This window comes from Phacochoerus africanus, chromosome 1, assembly GCF_016906955.1.
Source record: "Phacochoerus africanus isolate WHEZ1 chromosome 1, ROS_Pafr_v1, whole genome shotgun sequence".
In the NCBI taxonomy this organism is placed as follows: domain Eukaryota; kingdom Metazoa; phylum Chordata; class Mammalia; order Artiodactyla; family Suidae; genus Phacochoerus; species Phacochoerus africanus.
Window position 1 is genome coordinate 166,481,947 of NC_062544.1, and position 13,102 is coordinate 166,495,048.

The 13,102-nt window shown below is 35.7% G+C and overlaps 1 non-coding gene across 1 annotated transcript; it reads right to left on the reverse strand.

Moving 5' to 3' along the window:
- Positions 1-1,317: 1,317 nt before the first annotated feature.
- LOC125114001 (U6 spliceosomal RNA) lies at positions 1,318-1,424 on the reverse strand. Its single transcript, XR_007131663.1, has one exon. It is a non-coding gene; the product is annotated as a U6 spliceosomal RNA (small nuclear RNA).
- Positions 1,425-13,102: the final 11,678 nt, after the last annotated feature.

The following is a 13,102-nucleotide window of genomic DNA, read 5'->3' on the forward strand; positions in this document are numbered from 1 at the left end:
TTTGTTGCAAAAACTCTTATGTATCCTACTCCCCCTTAACCTCCTCAGAGAATTTTTCTCAGGGTTATTTGAGAAGCTGCCTCCTGGACTTAAGTCCTTATTTTGCCCCAAATAAAACTTAACTCTCAACTTTTAGGTTGTGCATTTTTTTTAAGTCAACATCAGTATACATCCTGGTTGTCGTGTTGGTTCGTGTGGGAATTTTTTTCCTAGGAGGCTGGAGACAAAAGAGAGAGAATAGAGTTACAACCTTTATCAGGAAAGGAAATGTCCCTCATCCAGCAGCTGCACAGGCCAGGAGGCCTTTCCTCTGTATACTAACAGCTCCCTTGTGGAGCTTTCCCTAGCCTTGTGATACCATCACAGTTTTCTTGGTCCCTATCTCACTGTAACAAAGCATTGGAATGGCAGAGACATTTTACAAATTTATTAAAATGAAAGTACATTTTCAGAGAGGGAGTGAGAGAACTCACGTGAGCACAGGTTAAAAAAAGAGTGCCTGGCTCACTCTGCAATAGTCTTTATACCCTACAACACGACCTGAGTGGAGACCCAATTTCTCTTCTGATTGGTCTTGGGCAGGACATGTTATTTGCATGGGGAACAGGTTATGTGTGGCCAGGTATGGAATGGGCAACATTCCTTCTCTAGCAGGGAGTGAGCAGCCCAGGCTGGTCAAGGTGGGACAAGGGGCATTACAATGAGATATGGCCAGAAGCTTTTGGGTTTAATCTCCTTGAAGGGGAATTGAAGTCTATAATGCTTGCAGGATCCTCCTTTGCTTACAGGTCTCTTCTAACCACGTTCTCCCACTGCTCACAAGCCAGCATTTCCAGCCAATTGCCTTTGCGAATTTTCACTTCTCTTGAGTATTTCAATGTTGACCCTGTCCCAAATTATCTCAAAGGCACCAATTATTGTTTCCTTAGGGTTCTGGATATAAAGTTGCATAGATTTTCAGTAGTTGGTGCTAAAATTATTTTCTCAGAGGCCTTATTATCTCAAACATGAATTTCCAAAAAGCAAGCTCTCCTGTATTTGTTTGTTTGTTGTTTTGGGGTTTTGTTTTGTTTTTTGTTTTCTTTTTGGAGTTTGAATTAAGTTTAAATTAAAACCTAATTTTATTGTAGTATAAGTGATTTACAATGTTGTATTAGTTTCAGGTGTATAGCAAAGTGAAGCAGTCATATGTTTAAATATATATGTTCTTTTTTCCAATATAGGTTATTACATATTATTGAGTAGTAATAGTATTAGTACTATTAAGTAGTAGTACCTCTATTTTTTATAGTAGTGTGTATATAGTTATTCCCACCCTAAAAACATGGACTTTTCATGAAATTGTGTGTCATCTTTGCACAGGGACCATGCTAATTGTCTCTATTTTGTTCCAATTTTAGTATATGTGCTGCTGAAGTGAGCACTCTTTTGTTGTTGTTGTTGTTGTTGTTGTTTCCGTTTGGGTGAGCCCACAGCATATGGAGCTCCTGGGCCAGGAATTGAACCTGCACCACAACAGTAACCAAAGCTACAGCATTGGCAATGCCGGATCCTTAACCCTCTGAGCTACCAGGGAACTCCAAGCTCCTTGATAAATATCATGTTAGAGCAGAATGACTTTATTGCTAAAAGGCACCTTATGGCTAATGGGGAGCTAATCATTTGAGTTTAGGTACCATAAAGACATAACAATATTTAATAGACTAAAAGTAGCACTTCTTTAAAAGAATTGTGAATAAAAATGATCACTCAGAAGATAATTTGCCATTGAATATTTTGCTTTTTTTAATGAGTTAAAGCTTATCTTAAAGGTAAAAGAATAACTAAAATATATATGGTATCCTGAATACACTGCTTTCTAAATTTTAGTCTGATGCTAAGTCTATGATTTGATGTAGACCGTAAGTTCACAAAGATAGGCCTGGGTCCCCACTAGGCTCTGTATCTTAAATAACGTAAATTCTGGAAGGAGAGAGTAAAATCTCCCAATTTTTCGTATGACCACTACATCAACACTTTTGATCACATAGAAAATGATGTTACTCTGATATAAGACAACTATTCTCAATGGGAGGGAATCACAGGAAAATGAGAAGTGAAACCTAAAAAATAGGCACCAGAAAGCCTAGTCTACACCAAAGGTAGACTCTTTGGAATAAAAGAAAATAAGGAGAGCGAATATGATATTAAGCCTTCCCATGTTGTGAAATACTGACCAGTTATTGAGAAAACTAAAATATATAGGACTTTAAAAATAAAAGTTTTATCGAAGTATAGTTGATTTACAATGTTATAATTTCTGCTCTACAATGAAGTGATTCATTTATACATATACACACATCTCTTCTTTTTCAGATACTTAGCCCACGTAGATTATCACAGAATACTGAGTAAAGTTCCCTGTGCCTTATATAGCAGGTCCCCGTTGGCCAACCATTCCACATACCACAGTGTGCATATGCCAATCCCAAACCTCTAATCCAAGAATATAGGACTTCTTTAAGAGCAAAAATTAATGATATTACTTAGATAAAAACCAAAAGCATCTTCTATTTCCCCACGATCTCCTCCCACTTATGACCAATTACATTTTTTTCTAAAGAAAGGCACAAATCAGAGTGAAAGTAGTGATACCAATAATATTTATGTTTATTTATATATATATGTATATTCAACTTTACTTGAAAAAAAAGAAAGTTCTTTATCAATATTGATCTTCAAAATAGAGCTTAGAAGTATTGGTAAATATGGGTACTAAGCTCTTTATATCATAGGGAATTATGTACTGTCTGTAATTACAAATAACTTCCAAGTTAACAGTAAACTGTCCTAAGGAGGCTTAAGATGATTTGTGGGACAAAGATTTAAACTTGTCAGAGGAGGAGTTCCCGTCATGGTGCAGTGGTTAACGAATCCGACTAGGAACCATGAGTCGGGTTTGGTCCCTGGCCTTGCTCAGTGGGTTAAGGATCCAGTGTTGCCGTGAGCTGTGGTGTAGGTTACAGATGCAGCTTGGATCCCACATTGCTGTGGCTCTGGCATAGGCCAGAGGCTATAGCTCCGATTAGACCCCTAGCCTGGGAACCTCCATATGCCGCAGGAGCAGCCCAAGAAATGGCAAAAAGACCAAAAAAATTTTTTAAAAAATAAAAAATAAATTAAAAAAATTAACTTGTCAGAGGCCACATTTTGACAACACAAAACTTGATAGTGATTTGGTTTTTATTAAGAATTACTGAAGATATATGAACTATTAGGTCTGAACATTATTATGGGAACTTATATTAACTTAAATCCTAATATCAAATCCAGGCTTTTCCATGTTATTTTATTCATAGAAACTCCCTGATTGATTGAATCAAACTTCAAGCACACTTCCTACAGAAGCTATGCCTTGATGAGACACTTACATCTATGAGAGACTATTCCAATGCTCAAATGCATATGAGAACAGAAAGACAGATTCGGTGACCATGGGGTGGGGCAGGGGAGAGGGGGGAAAGGAAATGACATTCTCTATTGAGCATCTTTTCTTTGTATCACCCTATGACATTTTGGTTCTCTGGACATGAAGTGTTTGGAAAATATTAGGAAAGGAAGAACAACAATGACTCAACAATGAAACTGATAACTTTACTCTTACACATATTTAGGAACAAATTGAAAAACAGTAAGAAATATTCACTGTGTGAAATTCAAATCATGAGATCCGACTCTTAAGAGATTTTGTTAAAAAGCTATATATGAAAAAAGGGACCTCATCCCCAACTTAATAAATCTCATCTTATTAGGATCGGCACTTCTCTCTCTCTCAGTTGGATTGGTATACCTCGTGAATCCCTAGCTGTTTTATGCATAAAAGTGGTTTCTGAGTTATAAGTTAAAGGAATACTTAAATGTAACTCACTGCTTGGCAGCATGGGAGAAATGATGACTAGGAAGAGAACAGAAGAAATAAAGTCCTGGGAGCTCTGGCTCAGCAGGTTAACAATCTGGCATTGTCGCTGCTGTGGATCCCGTTACAGCTATAGTGGGGGTTTGATCCCTGGCCCAAGAACTTATGCGTAAAAATAAATAAACAAATTCCTGGCAAAATAAAGGAGGAAAAATGAGATTTCATATATTTTGGAGGGGGAACAGGGAAAAACTCAATAATTTAAAGTAGTGATGCAAATGAACAGAGAATGACCCATTTCTGTAAGGCTTTTTATAATTAAATTTTATTAGAATATGATATTTGTCTTTCTCTTTCTGCCTGATTTATTCAGTTAGTACGAGAGTCTCTAGTTGATTTAAAATATCGTGTTTCAGGCATACGGTGAAACAAAATCAGACTCAAAAGTAACAATTTTTATCTCTTGTATGGGCAGAATCAAGTCTGTAATGAGCTGTTGCCCAAATTCTTCATAGTCTGGAGCCCAAGACATCTCTCTCACAGTTCCCACCCTTCCCCAGATTGTCAATAATGCACTTAGTGGCCAACAGAATAGATTTGACATCACTTCTCTAAACACATCTGTACCCTAGACATGGCCCTGCACCTCACTGGCAGTAACAGTCATGGTCACCCAGAAATTGATGAGCTGATTATATTATTTACATGGGAAGCACTTGATCGAGGATGGCCAAAACAATTTTGAAAAAGAAGAAAAAATTGGAGCAATCATTATTTTATTTCAAAGTTACAGTAATCAAGATGATTATGGAACTGGCATAAGAATTAACATATGGATCAATGCAAGGGAATCAACGGTCAGAAATAGAATCTCACATATACAGTCAAATGATATGTGTCAGAGGTGCAGGATAATTAATGAAGAAAAGACAGTCTTTTCAACAAATGGTGCTGGAACGATTCGACTTGCATATCCCCTCCTCCTCTAAAAATGAACCTCGTGGAATTCCCATTGTGGCTCAGCAGGTTAAGAACCCGACCTAGTGTCTGTGAGGATGCAGCTTTGATCCCTGGTCTTGCTCAGTAGGTGAAGGATCCAGCATTAAGGATCCAGCATTGCTGCAAGCAGCTGCATAGATCACAAACATGGCTTAGATCTTGTGTTGCTGTTGCCTGTTGTGTAGGCTAGTGGCTGTAGCTGTGATTCAACCCCCTAGCCCTAGAATTTCCATATGTCACAGGTGTGGCCCTAAAAAAAAAAAAAAAAAAAAAAAAAGAAAAGAACCTTAGTCTTTATTTCAAACCACATGCAAAAGTAACTCAAAATGAATCATAGACCTAAACACAAAATCTGAAACTAAAATTTTTTATTAAAAAAAGAAAAATGTTGGTAATTTTAAATTGGACGAAGATTTCTTACACCATGTAATGGTTAATTTTATGTGTCAATTTAGCTAGAATATAGTGAATAGACTTAGTTGTTTGGCTATATACCAGATTAGATATTGGTAAAAAGGTACTTTTTAGATGTGATTAATATTTATAATCAATTGATTTTAAGATTATTCTCAGTAATATAGGAAAGCTCCTAATAATCAGTTGAAGGCCTTAACAGCAAAGGCTAAAATTTCCTGATAAAAAAGGAATTCTGCTCTGGAAAACCCAGGAGTGAGGCATGCCCTTGACACTGTGACAGTTCACCCCACAGCTCCATGATCTTTAAAAGCAATCACTCTGGAGATAATAGTAGTCATCTATGTGGTGGAACAGGGTGAGGACACAACCAGTCTTTTCACATTTATTGTTGTGTAGACAAAGCAGTATTAATGTCATGTTTTTCACCTTTCCACTGGTTGTTTTGATATTATTTGTTTCAAATGTGTATTTAGAATGGAATCTTCTAAAAAACTATCTTGCTAATCTCCTGTTCCCTACAAAAGGAAATGTCATAAGAATGTGTAACAATAAAAATTGAAGGAAAAAAAAAAGAAAAAGGAGGGCTGCCTCCAAACTGCCACATAGAAATTCTGCCTGAGTTTTCAGTCTTAAGACACAAGCTTGCAACATCATCTCTTTTTTCTGTAATTTCAGTAAAAAAAAAGAATAAATAATAACATGAGATCTACCCTCTTCATACATTTTTAAATGAACAGTACGATTAGTTGTAAGCACAATGTTGTAATCAGAGCTCTAGAACTTTTTCGTCTGGCCAAATTGAAACTTTATACCCCTCTGAACTGTATCTTCCCATTTTCCACACCCACCAGCTCCTGGCAACCTCTGTTCTATTTTCTACTTCTATGAGTTTGACAACCCTAGATAGCTTATATAAATGGAATCAAGTAGCATTTGTCCTTCTGTGACTGGCATGTTTCATTTAGCATAATATCCTCAAAGTTCATCCAGGTTGCAGCATATGACAGGATTTTCTCTTTTTTTTAAGAAAATAATATTTCATTGTGTGTGTATATATATAATTTTCTTTATTCACCTACTAATGAATATTTAGGTTGTTTCTACCTCTTGACTACTATAAAAAATTCTTTGACGAACATAGGAGGGTCCTCTTGAATCTGCAGCCTGCTGCCTTGACCTATGGATTTTAGACTCACCAGCCCTCATAGCCACAATCGTGAGCCAATTCCTTAAATCCCTCTCTGTCTCTCTCTGTGTGTCAGCTAGAGCTCATTTACATTGCTTTTGGGAGTATAGATGACATGGCCGCTTTGTTATAATATTGAACACAAACCTACAGTATGACCCAGAAATTCTACTCTTACCAAGGGAACTGAAAACATACATCTATGCAATGACCTGTAAATGAATGTTTTACCTTTTTTTTTTTTCATTTATAGTCACTCAAAACTGGAAACATACCAAACATCCTTCACCTGGAAAATGGATAAATTATGGTATAGCTATAAAATTAACTGTTATTCACCAATTAAAAAGGAATGAACTACTGATATATGAAACAATTTGTATGAATTTCAAAAGCATTATACTGAATGAAAAAAAAATCCACAGAAGCCTATGTACTGAATGATTTCACACATGTGACATTCTGAAAAAAGAAAAAAATGATACAGAAATCAGATCAGGGAAGGGATTTTGGTGTGATAGAACTGTTCTATATTTTGAATGTGGTGGTCACTATTCCTATCATTTTAGTTACAAACATCAGTTAAATAATGGGGTTCTTATTGATAGCATGTTTAAGAAGTAAATTGAAATGGTGATCATTCTAATGTTCGTTATTGGCCACTATGTCATTGATGCATTTTAAAAATTTTAATTCTCTCTTAAGAAATTATATTAAAATATTAAAATCAACTGCAAAGGAATTGTAGAGAAAGTCCATTTGGAAGATATTAATAAAGAAATTTATTACTATGAGATGAATTTGTTTTTAATTATAGCTAAAAATATTCAACCCACTGGTCATAGGTTGGAGGGCCAACCTGTGACATATGGAGTTTCCCAGGCTAGGGGGTAAATCAGAGCTACAGCTGCCAACCTACACCACAGCTCACAGAAACGCCAAATCCCCAGCCCACTGAGCAAGGCCGTGGATCAAATTTGCATCCTCATGGATACTAGTCAGATTCGTTTCCACTGCGCCACTACTGGAACTCTGGAGGCACCATTTTGATGAGAATTAAATTGACTGGGCTTGAGGACTTGTCCAAACTTTTAGATGAGGAAAATTTATTAAAGATCAATGAAACAATTTTAGCAAAAAACAGAAATATGAAAAGAATAACAATTTTACAGAAACCGGAGTATTAAAAAAGCTAGCTGGTTGAATATGGGATATTAAAGTCAAAAAATGAAATATTTTTTCTCTAATTTATGACAGGGAAAGTTTGGCTTTGCTAAAATGCATGGTTTTAAAGAGGCTAAATATTCAAAGAAGAGAAAAATATCTCAAGTGAGAGCACAATATATCACTGGATTTTTCTTTTGTGCAAGACACGGCCACCCTTGGTGCAAAACTTATCAAGTTCTAAATACTTTACCTACCCTTCATTTTTTTTCATTTAATCCACATAACAACTCTATTACATATTTCTGTCATTTTTATCTATGTTAACAAATAAAGAAACCAGACTTCTGGTTCTTTTCAAATTCACCCAGTCACTGCTAACAGAGTTGTGCTTCAATATAACATCTTTGTATCCATACCACAGCATATTTTCTGAATATAGGGAGACCTTGGAAATACTGCAAGTTCAGTTCCAGACCACCACAATAAAGCTAATATTGAAATAAAAGGAGTCACATGAATTTTGATGTTTCCCAGTACATGTAAAAGTAATGTTATACTTTTACCATACTGTAGTCTATTAAATGTGAAATAGAATTATATATATCTGGAAAAACAAAGTATATGCCTTAATTTAAATACTTTATTACAGAGCTCCCACTGTGGCTCAGTGGGTTAAGAACACCACATAGTGTCCCTAAGGATGCATTTGGATCCCTGGCTTTTTCAGTGGGTTAAGGATCCCGCATTGCTGCAAACTGCAGCATAGGTCATAGATGCAGCTTGGATCCAGCCTTAATGTGGCTGTGGTATAGGCCCAGAGCTGCAGCTCCAATTTGACGCCTAGCCTGGGATTCCCATATGCTGTGGCTGTGGCCATAAAAAGAAAACAAACAAACAAAAAGCTTTATTGGTAAAATCATGTTAACCATCATCTGTGCTTTCAGTGACTTAATAGTAACATCAAATCACTGATCACAGATCACCATAAAAAATGTAATAATAATGAAAAAGTTTGAAATATTGTGAAAACCACCAAAATGTGGCATAGAGACATGAAGTGAGCAAATGCTATTGGGAAAATGGCACTAATGGACTTGTTTGATGCACAGTAGCCAGAAAACTTCAACTGGTAGAAAAAACACAATGTCTTTGAAATGTAATAAGTGAAGTGCAAGAAAATGAAGTGTGCTTGTATTATCTCCTTCTGGAATACAATTATCCCTCCAAATGTTCTATTAAGTAGGTATTTGCTGCTGATTTATAGAAACCTGTCTTTGCTGTTCTTTGTTTTGGGGTTTTGCCTCAATTGAGTTTGCCAAGGAAGAGGGGAAATGTCACCATGAATCAAATTCTATAATCCAAGGCAATATTATCTTTTATTGCTTCTTAAATATTTGGGGGGGAAAAAAAGCAAAGTTCTTGTACTAATGATGCACATTCATTTCTATCAGGAAAATTTCTTTTACTCACTGTTTACAATGCCATTACTTTCAAAACCAATAAGATTTCATATTAAAATGAAATATAACAAGTGACAGAGATAAAGAATAAAGTAAAATCTAAGAACACAAACAAAAGTTCTCATCTAGTCAACCATCAGAGGGTTTGCTCCTGAATGTCATTTAATTTTCATGTGGCTGAACACGATTATAAGAGGAATGACACTGAAAGGCCAAAACACTAGAAGAACTGTCACTATTGTATCAAAATAAAATAGCCTTTAGTTCTTAGGCTTTTTCTCAATTTTACAAACTTAATGTTATAGACCCTCCATCATATCAAGGAATTTTAAATCTGAAGTTTTCACTCTATCCAAGTTGAAAAAGTAAATTTGGCAATGCCCAGTGCTTTCTGAATTTAAAAATATGACAGACTAAGAATTCAGGGGAAAAAACAAACAAAACATTATAATTGCATATGAGATCATTATCCAGACTCAACACAATAGTCTACTAAAAATGACCTCTACAAGGCTAAAACTGTTCTCTTATAACAATTTTCCTCAGCCTTTGTAGGAAATCACAGTTTTTCAGGTTCAGTGTCATATAAGTACAATGATAACTAGAGCTGATATAGTAAAAGAAATATAAACTGCTCAAAATTGGCCAAAGAAATTGAAGATAACCAGCCCATTTAAGTCCCTCAATCATCATTCTTTCCTCTCACTGTGCACGTAAAAAGAATGCAAAATAACCTAAATATAAAGCTTCTTTTTAATCTAGTGTAATTGATCTGAAATCACTGTAAAATGCCTGTGTCAACTGCATGTGTTGAATTCTTAAGTACTGATAAACCTGACTTACAAAATTAAATAATCAACAAAATGCCTTCCCAGGGCTTCTTGGACCAACACTGTGTACACATTCTCCTCATCAATGTCAAGGAGGTTTACCAGTCTCCTACGTAAAAGACATACCCCTAACCCGAGAGGAAGCAGGGAGCCAGGATCACCATTCATTATATGAATAAGAATTTCAAAGCATTTTCATAGCTACACGCTTCCCATTACAAGTTTAAAATTCTGTCTTATTTTGAGAAATTGGCATAATTTTTTTAACACAATACTAAATTCATTAAATGAGCATTTCTTGCAAAAGCAAGTCAAGATATTAAAGTCAGATGCCAGTTCCTTCTCTGTTTTAGGATTTTTAGGGGAGTCAGGTTATACAAAAATGAATGAGGAATAAATACGATAATTGTTTTTCTTTTCTTTTTTCTTTTTTTGTCTTTTGTCTTTTTAGGGTGGCATATGGAGGTTCCCAGGCTAGGGGTCTACAGCCGCCAGCCTATGCTACAGCCACAGAAACGTGAGATTCAAGCCACATCTGCAACCTACACCACAGCTCATGGCAACCCCGGATCCTTAACCCACGGAGTGAGGCCAGGGATCCAACCTGCAATCTCATGGTTTCTAGTTGGATTCATTTCTGCTGTGCCACGATGGGAATCCCTAAACACGATAATTGCACCATAAAATCATACCATATTTGGATAGTAAGTCAATAAACCCAACCTTAGATTATATACATGAGAAATGGTGTATAGACTATAACATTGCTCTGTGTCTTATGCAATGTTCACCTGAAAAAAGAAAAACGGCTTTTAAAGGGAACAGTTTACCAGGACCTATCTTCCAGTGCTATGCTAGTGCCAGCTGGCTCACCAGGAGCAATGTTAAATGTTCAGTAATTTTGTCAGGCAATTGTTAAACACATCTATTATTAAAAGTTACATTATATTAACTTACAATGAAATAAATTATATTAATAAGAAATGTAATAATCATTTATAAATTATTTTTCTATTATCTATATTCTTGAGATTCTTTATGACTCACATGGTGGGAACATCATAACAGGGTGCTACTATGCACTTCCCAATTCTATGTTCACACCAAGTAGGTTAAAATAGAATGTGATGGGATTATTTACACCACAGGAATCAACAAATACTACAAATCAGGCTGCTTTTCTTAGAGAGCTGGTTATTAAACATTTATCAAAACATCTCTACATATTGAACTTATAAGAATAAAATAAACATTATTACACATAAAGAGATTATTTTACAAGTGAAAAGTAAGGGAAAATGTTTGTGCTCTATCACATTACTGTTACAAATTCTTATTTGCTTTACACCTCAATCAAGAAAGGAATCTTTTTTTTCAACCCTATATCTACATAGCGCATTCATTTTCTCTAAGTTGGAGTGGTCCCACACAATATATTATGGGCAGAAAATAAGATGTTATATCTTTAAGTGTTTAGGGAAATGCTCACACAATGGTAACTAGTAAATCATTTCTAAGTATATTTACGTGAACAAATTCCTGTCTATGTCTAACATTTAAATTCAAGGTGGAATAAACCTGATTGGTAGATGAAAGACAGTGTCTTCACAAAAATAAATGGAAATTTGGAAATGCCCCTTTCCAAGTTGTTAAAAAAAAAAAGAGAGAGGTTGAATTTAGAAATTCATCATATAGAAACCAAATCCTTAGTGACCCAGATTTCATACATAAACTCCCTTAGTGACCCAGATTTCATACATAAACTCAAACACATGAAGGAACTTGAAAATAGTACAATACTGAATAGGAAGACACAGATGTTTGATATAGAGGAAAACTCTACTGGAATTCACTGTGAGATAATTCCCTGGAATAACTCATTTTATTAGATTAACAGAAGGAAAAGGAGTAACTGTACCATCTGGCAACACCAATAAACACAAACCTCACTATTGCTGCATGAAGAGCCACTTTGTAGCTACTCACAATAGCGGAGTTATTAGCCCCCCTTATCCACAGGAGATACTTTCCAAGACCCCTGTGTGGATGCCTGAAACAGGTACAGTAAGAGATAAACAACAATAATAATAACCTAGATAAAGTATAGCAATATACTGTAGTCAAAGTTATATGACTATTGTCTCTTTCTCGAAAATATTTTATTATATAAATTTAATGTATTTTACATGTTAACTAAGCACTTTATCAATATCTGTAGCCATCACTTTTGCAGGATGAAGTATGAAAGCAAAACTAGCATGAATTTCTTTTACCTTCTTTACTATTTTAGTGATAAAAAGATCCATTCTCATCATAAATTTTAGCAACCTCAGGATCCAATTTTTTTCTTTCCTTATGAAGTCAAGAGTTTTCACATTCTTGCTTAAAGGAAGCGTATAATGGCTTCTCATTGGTATATCCAAATTTCCAGCATCACTATTCCCATGCTTTGCGGTCACTATTAAGTAAAAAAAGTGTTATTTGAACACAAGCATTGTGGTACCAATCTGAGGACTAGGGTATAAGATACCTTGGACAAGAGGATGAGGCACATCCTAGATGGAACCGAGCAGGATGGCATGAAATTTCATCATGCTACACAGAACAGCAAGCAGTTTGAAACTCATTAATTGCTTATTTCTGGAATTTTTCATTTAAATTTTTTGGGCCATGCCCATGACATACAGGAGTTTGTATGACCCAAACTGATGAAGTGACAATGCCAGATACTTAACCCACTGCCCCATGAGGGAACTCCATTACATTTAATATTTTCGAAATGTGATTGACCACAGGTAACTGAAACCATGGATAAAGGGGGCTACATTCATATATACAATGAATGCTTGTATGGTATCTGCTACATGAACTACAGAAGGCTTTCTGGGGGATATCAAAATGAACCAAACTGCCTGCGCCCACAGAGTACCCTGTCTCCTTAACACTAAAATTGCCGAAGTATTGTACTTATTGCAAGACTCATAGATGTCAAGCTGGAAGTTGGCAAAATCCTGACCGGCAACTTGTCTAAATGTATTTGGCACTATAACCACACCAGGCAATTGTGAAAGGTGTTGTTGCTTGGCAACAGCAGCAACATCATTGATCCACTGCCTGGTCAAAGTGCAGCCTGGTTAAAAGCTCAGGG